This window comes from Haliaeetus leucocephalus, unplaced genomic scaffold, assembly GCF_000737465.1.
Source record: "Haliaeetus leucocephalus isolate CR32 unplaced genomic scaffold, Haliaeetus_leucocephalus-4.0 Scaffold751, whole genome shotgun sequence".
In the NCBI taxonomy this organism is placed as follows: Eukaryota; Metazoa; Chordata; class Aves; order Accipitriformes; family Accipitridae; genus Haliaeetus; species Haliaeetus leucocephalus.
In genome coordinates, this window is record NW_010973187.1 from 18,970,845 (window position 1) to 18,978,245 (window position 7,401).

The 7,401-nt window shown below is 45.4% G+C and overlaps 1 protein-coding gene across 1 annotated transcript in view; it reads left to right on the plus strand.

The window, feature by feature from the left end:
• NET1 (neuroepithelial cell transforming 1) overlaps positions 1 to 7,401 on the plus strand; it is a 61,275-nt gene that overhangs the window by 42,503 nt on the left and 11,371 nt on the right. The gene's annotated exons all lie outside the window — the stretch shown is intronic.

Consider the following 7,401-nt stretch of genomic DNA (forward strand, 5'->3'; position numbering starts at 1 on the left):
ACTGCTGGATGCTTTCCATGACCGATTGTCCTGTCCAACAGGCTAACTGTGGGCTTTGACCTCTCTAGACTAGATCTCCTGTTCCAGATAAGACCACCCCTGTAATTTCCCAGTAGGGGAGGGAAAAGAGAAAAGATTATCTGCAGAGGGCTGTGACACAGCAGTGCTGATACCCCTGAAATGACTGTGTTTTGGGCTCATTTTGTTTCTGAGGTCTTTCTGGTTTTCTGATGCAGATGGGAGTGTTACAACTAGGAAATCTGCCCTCAGGGAAGAGGATTTTTTTTTCTTTTCTTTTTTTTTTCCTTTTTAATTGGACTACCTTTTCATGTGTTGGACAAAATTGCATGAATTAGGGTTTCTCCCACAAAGCAATCACTTCAAGGTGAAACTAAAGTATTAACAGTAATTTGTGTACTCACCTTTTAAGAGTTTTAACACAAATCTTCCAAGGAAAAAGGGAAATCTCTAGGCTAATGCAGTCAAAATTCAGACTGCAGCTTTTGTTTAACCTGGCTTTTTAACTTGTTCTTTTGAAAGGGTCATGCTCTCCCGGACATTTGAGAGTTTGAGGCACACCTACCAAATACACTCCAGTATTCTTGCAAAAATACATTAATGGTACTGATTGGATTGTAATTTTCAGGCTTTTTAATACCAACTCTCAAGGTTATTAAAAGTTTCAAAAGCACACAAGCAACTATCTATAGTCAGATTTTCAAAACACATTACCATAACTTCTGAGTCTCATTGAGCACTTACACTGTGGTACAAATTATACTTTGCTCTGTCTAGATTTGGTGAGGGTGAACCAATAGCCTAAAATTTGGCTTCATCAGACACAAACACATCTGTTTCATTGATGAAATAAGGTCACAAGAGAAGATCAAGATAATTTAAGAATGTTACATGTAGGTCAGACCGTATATTGTTTATTCCCATCTTAGAGAGGGGAACTGATTTTTCAGAGTTTGTCTCTATAAAGTGTCTAATTCCACAGCGTAACTGTTATTCAGTTCCACTATCTCCCCCAGCAAATATAGCTCAGCTGACAAGCTGTTGTTTTGTCACCATACTTGTAATAATGGAGGACTTTTGCCAGCATACTGCATTCGTGCTCCTACTAGGCATAATTATGCTGATAAAACTGCCATGTACGTGGTGATCCCATGAAGGGCTGCTTTGGAGCAGGGAGCTGTACCCTAGTATCCTAGACTTGGCATCCTACCCAATGTATGTTTTTAAAGTAAAGGTAGGGGCAAGGGATTATTTAATTTGGATGTGTACCTGTCTTTCTGAAAAGGTTGAGCAGTCCTTTAATGGTGTTTAAGCCTCATATATTCTAGATCATCGTTCCGCATACCAGGAAGATGGTATGCAAAATGGCAGGGGAGATCACACCAGTCCAGACGGACTGCAATGCCCTGGCTATTCTTGTTTATTTTTGGCTTGTTAACCTCCTCCTTGCTGCCCAGAGTCCTACTCAAAAACAAACCAGATCTGTTAGGTCTGTTAAGCTTCTAATTTGACATACAGCCTAAAACCCTCCAAACATTACCAAAATATGAGTGGGAAGTTACAACCTGAGACCATAGTTACAGCATCCACTTCCTTCAGCACTGAGCCACCCCTTCTCTTGTGCCAAAACACCCTCTTTTTGGGAGAAAGAAGGTATTTTCTCCCCAGATCATGTCTGGAGCCATACTACAACGTGGGCTGTTGATAATTGTCTGGGTAAGACAGAAGGGAGAGTGAATTGCAGTGCAGGGACAGAAACAAGAAATTGAGGACAGGAATTTATTAAGCAGATCTTTATGCTTTAAAACTGAGAGTATGTTTGCATTTCAGGTAGGTTTATGCCCAACTTTTTGTTAAGTGATCACATATGAAACGGTTCTATATTACCCCCACAGTTATGTAAGGTGTTGAATGATTCATGGGAGGAAGCAGTACTCTGTTTTTTGAAGGTGTGTGTATCTTGATGTTTGTTAGCAACTAGATAAATACTTCTCAGTATATGACAGGGCATAGACGGATGTGATCGTGTATTTTACCAGAGGCAAAATGAAGCCAGGCTGAGTAATGTGTAAGAATCACGTCTCGTCTGGATGGTGTTTTCTGTTCATTATGGGATGTCCTTGTAAGGGTTTAGGAAGAGGGACTTCAGAGAGGAAGTGAGGTCTTAGTGAGGACCCTTTTTATGAACTACCATGCTGTGTCCTTCTTGATGCCTTACTCACCTTTTGGGGACCAATTCTTTGAATATTACTCAGTCTGGACAGGAGTTCAGCCCAAACAAGCCCTAGAGTTGTACTAGTGTTGGCAGCAGAGAGAAACTGCGACAATAAAGCTGACAGCGACAAACTCTCCAGGGAAAGCAGATAAACACTGAATTTTTTTTTATATTAAAAATTACTTGGAAAAAAAGAGGGGGGGGAGAGAGAATCCCTGTGTCTGCATTCTTGCTGGTCCAGATCATCTGAAACCATCAGTGAGTGTCTTTCCATGGTCAGAGTCGCCACAAGCAGCTTGGCTTCAGGCAGCGATAACACAGCCTAAAGACCATCATTAAATAATGCAAGAAACTGCAGTGGTAACTCCTTCCTTTAGAATACATACCCACAAGCTTTAAAGAAACAACAAAAACCTTCCTTTCCTCCTCCCTTCCCCCTCCCAAAGATACAACCGCTCTAGAGAACTTTTATGGGAATTTTATTGGCGTGTCTGATTCATGCAAGAACGTGCCCATGCATAAGTTACAAATTTGTATTTGCAAATAGACTTTGATCAAAACGAACATCTCTGGCATTGACTACACCAGGCAACTCTGAAAAACAACATTTGGCACGTGAGCAGGTTGTGAGCTGAAGTCAACTGTAGCTTCTTGCTCCATTTCTCTGTTGTTAGGGTAGATGTTAGTTTAATAATATCGCAAAATTCAACAGTTCATGTTTTCTGGTGTTGCATTCATATTCATAAGATGGAAATTGCTTTTCTGGCCTGAGCGCACAAATGTTCACTTCAGAGATCGTTGACGTAACTCGTTTTCTACAGAGGTCTACAGAGTGTCATAGGTTGTATTTCAGTAAAAGTGCCTCAGCACTGTGGGCTGGATTTGGGTTTTTTTTTGTATTTGTAACTGTATAATGGAGTTGAATGGCAGCTAATTATAGTGACCTCCCACCATCCAAAATAAATGCTGGATTCCAGACCGGCTCATAAACTTTTCAGATGACCCAATAGTCTCTTGATGGGTCATAGCCTACTTTTGCTCATTTTCCAGAATACTGCTCTGAATTTGGCTCTGAATATAAATATCTGGGAGTGGAATGTTAAACACAGCTCATGGACAGTAAACAACTTTGTGTACGGCAGAGGGGGTCTGACTGCCCTGGGTGCATGAACATGTATGGGAGAAGATGATTGCCTGTGGAGATCTTATTTATTCCAGTCCTCGAGTGTTCTGCATGTTACACTATATATACCACATTAAGAATAGCTGTAAAGTGAGTTTTTAGGTGGATTTCAGTTCCTAGTAAATAGGATTTCAAAATGTACATGCACAACAATGAAAATGAATATGCTATGAATGTAATGGATGCTTTCATTTTCCCCGAGACTTCAAGCCGCCAAAGGGATTAAAATGTCGCAGGTTCTTTCTTTGAAGAAATTGAATCCAGATGTCAAGCACATTAGAGGCATCCAGGATCTGTGAAAACTGGGAAAACTGCCCACTGAGGAATACCCCCCTGCCTCCGGGCTCTGTTAATGCACCAGCTCAAGTCTTCTCCTCTTCAGCCAGTGGTAGAACTGAGATCTTTTGTCATTGGTTTTGTCAGCAGCAGCAAACATCCTTCGTGCAGGGTTAGGTATAAAACAAAGTAACCTTGAAGTGTCCTGGGCTGTGTAACTTGGCCAGACCTGAACTATGAGGATATTGAGGGTGCTGTAATGACTCTCTTCCACTGATGGTAGGCTGAAAATCACAATCCAGGCCTGCTAGGGTTTTGTATTAACTGTATCTGCCTGCTGTTCTTGCACATGATTTGCTTGAATACTGCCAAGAGAAGAGACAGGATCAGGTTGTGAGTGCTGACCACCCTGGACACAGGTGCTGGAGGACATATTCAGCTGTTGGGGGAGCATTCCTGCATGCCACGCTTGGCAACCCCTGGCACTAGCCAGATGCCATGTGTCGCTTAAACAACTGAGTATTTTTAACTATGAAAACTTACATCAGTCTGGAATTGCACACTGGAATTTGGATGCATGTTTTCTTAGGAATTCATCATTTGTTAATCTAAAATTTATTTGATCATGCTTTGGGGCTGAAATAACAAAATGGCATGTCAATACCCCGGAGAGCATTTTTATTTAGTAGCAGCCCTACCCAGAATAACTTGCAGGAGCAAAGAATGTCGCAGGTATGAGGCCGCCCAGGACTTCAGGCAAACAGCTCTGTGTAACAGCAGTCCTCCCTTCTCCGTGGAAATGAAAACCCAAGCTAAAAATAAGAGTAAAACAATGAGGGCTGAGTGACTCCTCTTGTCACTTGAACTCTTCCCAGCTCCCTAATTTGATAGTAGGATAGGAGTCACCAAGGTATTTTGCTCCTAGAAGTGAAAATCCCCATTTGAGTACAGGGGAGGAATGCTATTAATACCCACTAGCAGGAAAGCAGGAAGAACTGGTCTGTTATCCATCGCTCAGCGCAGCGACCGGCCGGGCTGCGTTCTCGTGGCTTCAGAGCTGCCCTGGCATGGGCTGATCCCTGCCCAGTGGGCTGGAGGGGCAGGGGAAGGCACGAAGGAGGTGGGGGCCAGCGCAGAGGGGTAAGGGGGCACTGGGAAGACAGGGAGATGGTGTTGGGTAGAAAAATACATCCTGAGTTAGAGGGAAGATGGGATTATGGTGCAGGGTGTATAGGGCAAAAACCCTTAAGTCCGTCTTCGTTGCTTCTGCTGCACAAGGAACAATCTCCTTTCTTTTTCCATTTGTTTTGGCTTTCGTCAGAGGGTTCCCAAGTACCACAGCTTTGTTCAGGATGGTTTGCCCACTGGAGTGGCATTCACACTACAATGAACTTTACTAACTTAAAGGTCATAGTCACTCTGCCTCTCCCCTGTGTCGTAAGTAGAGCAGAGGCAGGTAAGTAACATGCAGGTATTGCGGCGCACTCTGAGACGCTCTAGGGCCGTGCTGATTATATTGTTGTAGACGGGATGCCGTGGACATGGGCAATGATTACTTTACCTGTGCAAGATCACCTTCTACCCTTGCTGCCTTCAGGCTTCTCCAGATTTATTGCCTTCCCTGTGTTGCATGTTGGCCAGTGAGTACCCATTGCACAGTGTGTGTCTCCACCGCTCAGGGTGGATTTTGCCTGGAAATGGCGCTTGATGATCTATACGGATATAGAGGGCATACAGAAATCATCCCATCTGCTACAGGGGCAGCTGGGAACCGCTTGTCTTAGGTTCTTTTGTTGCTATAAGGCCTTACCCACCCCTTGCTTTGAACAATGGGCAGGTGTCCAGGGCACGTAACCCTTTGCACGTGCCATGCCAGGAGGCAGATGGGGAGCCCTGTTGCATCAGGCCAGAGCTTTCTATGTCCACAACATGACATCAGCAGGCTGCATCAGCTGGGGCTTGCATCACCATGAATTAGTTAGCCTCACAAGGTGTCATAAAGAAAGTCAGGGATCTCCGGTCGGTGAATCAGGTGCACAGCAGCAGGTCCCTTCCCCGAGGGCTCAGGAAGGAGAAGGACTATTTAACACTTACATCACAGAAAACACTTCATATGGCATGAAGTGCTTCAGGACGCAGGACATCACGTTCTGGTTCTAACAAGAAGCGTTTAAGTGCCACCTTTGTGTGCATGACTCTGCTTCACACCTTCCCTCTCAGGTCCTGGTTGTTCATCCCCTATTTTTAGTTGACTCTGCACAGCCTGTCTACATCTCACTGAAAAGAGATGCGCTGTCAGGGTCAAGAAGCATTCCTGAATATTTAGACCAAGTTTAACAAATTTTTTATCTTAGATTGTAGGAGAAATAAATGGGCATGTTTGATACTTCCCCAAAAAATGCTCAGACTCAGTGGCGGGTTTGCCTGCTCCTCCCCAGAGGCATCATCCCTTTGGTCTTTTGTTGTCTTAAAAGTGGTTGACTTCACTAATCCCGAAAAGGATTACCCATATCTGAAAGAGTCACAGTCTGTCCTTTCAATAAGGGTACAGAAACTCACTGTATCCTGAGTTTCTGAGAATCCTGCGGTGGACGAACCTAAATGTCCTGATCTCGCAACACAGAGGTTAAACAGGCGCAGATTTGCTGAGAGCAGCTCCCCATGGGAGAGAAGCAAACAAAGCTAAAAAAAATAAAAGCCAGGGGAGGGGACAGCAGGACTTTCCTCTTGCCCATTACTGTTGCAAACCCTCTGCCAGTCCCACAGCGGCCACATGGGAGCCAGGGACCAGCTCGGCGGGCACCCTGCAGTACTCCCGGCCACCCCAAATTTTTCTCCTCTGAGAAGGAGGTTGGTTAGCGCAGGTAGGCAGCAACGCAGCTGCCCTCCTATCGCCAAATAAACTCAGTTTCCTTTTACTAGCACAAGAGACCTTTTATTTTGGAGATTTGTAGTGGTGCCAGGAATAATATGACTTGAACAAACAAACAAAAAATACAAACCCTTTGCATCTACAGCCAGGCCTGCTGGGACAGGCTCCCCTGTTAGAAGAGGGGGAGAGGCTCAGCCCAGCCCCTGGCTAACAGAGCTGTGCCAGCACAACCTTTAAAGCTGCGAGCAGACTTAAAAGCACAGGTCTAGACAAGAATTCTGTTTTTTTTTTAGCAAGGAGGGCTGAGGCTGGTAAAAAAAATGACTTGCAATGGCAAATGATTTATGCTCCAGCGGCGGCAAGGAGAGCCGCCATCAGGAGGAGCACGTCCCACTGCCACACTTGCAAGACGGCCATAGGCAGCAGTGGGCCCCAGTGCTGCAAGTGCCGGTAAAGAAAAAGAGAAAAGGGGAAAAAAACCCCAAACATGCGTTTGGCTTTGTCTCTTTTCAGGGCAAATAGCAAAAGTCCCGCGCTTTTCAAACCGCTTTCCATTGTGGGGTGCGGTGGAACAGTCCCCTCGACCCTCAGTGGGTGCCCCCGTTGCCCTGCCTCGAAGGGGAGCCTCTCGGAGGTCCCATTTTTGGGGAATTTAGGAGGAAATAACGACCGGGAAAGAAGCCCAGAGGCTCCTCTCCCTCCCCGGGCACCCTGCCCCCGGTACAGGGCGAGGGGCTAGCAGCCAATGGGCGTGGCTTTGAGGGAGGGAGGGGCGTGGCCACCCCGGTAGCCCCGCCCCCCGGGCGCTCTTGCCTCTGGGGTACGGCGAGGCGCAAG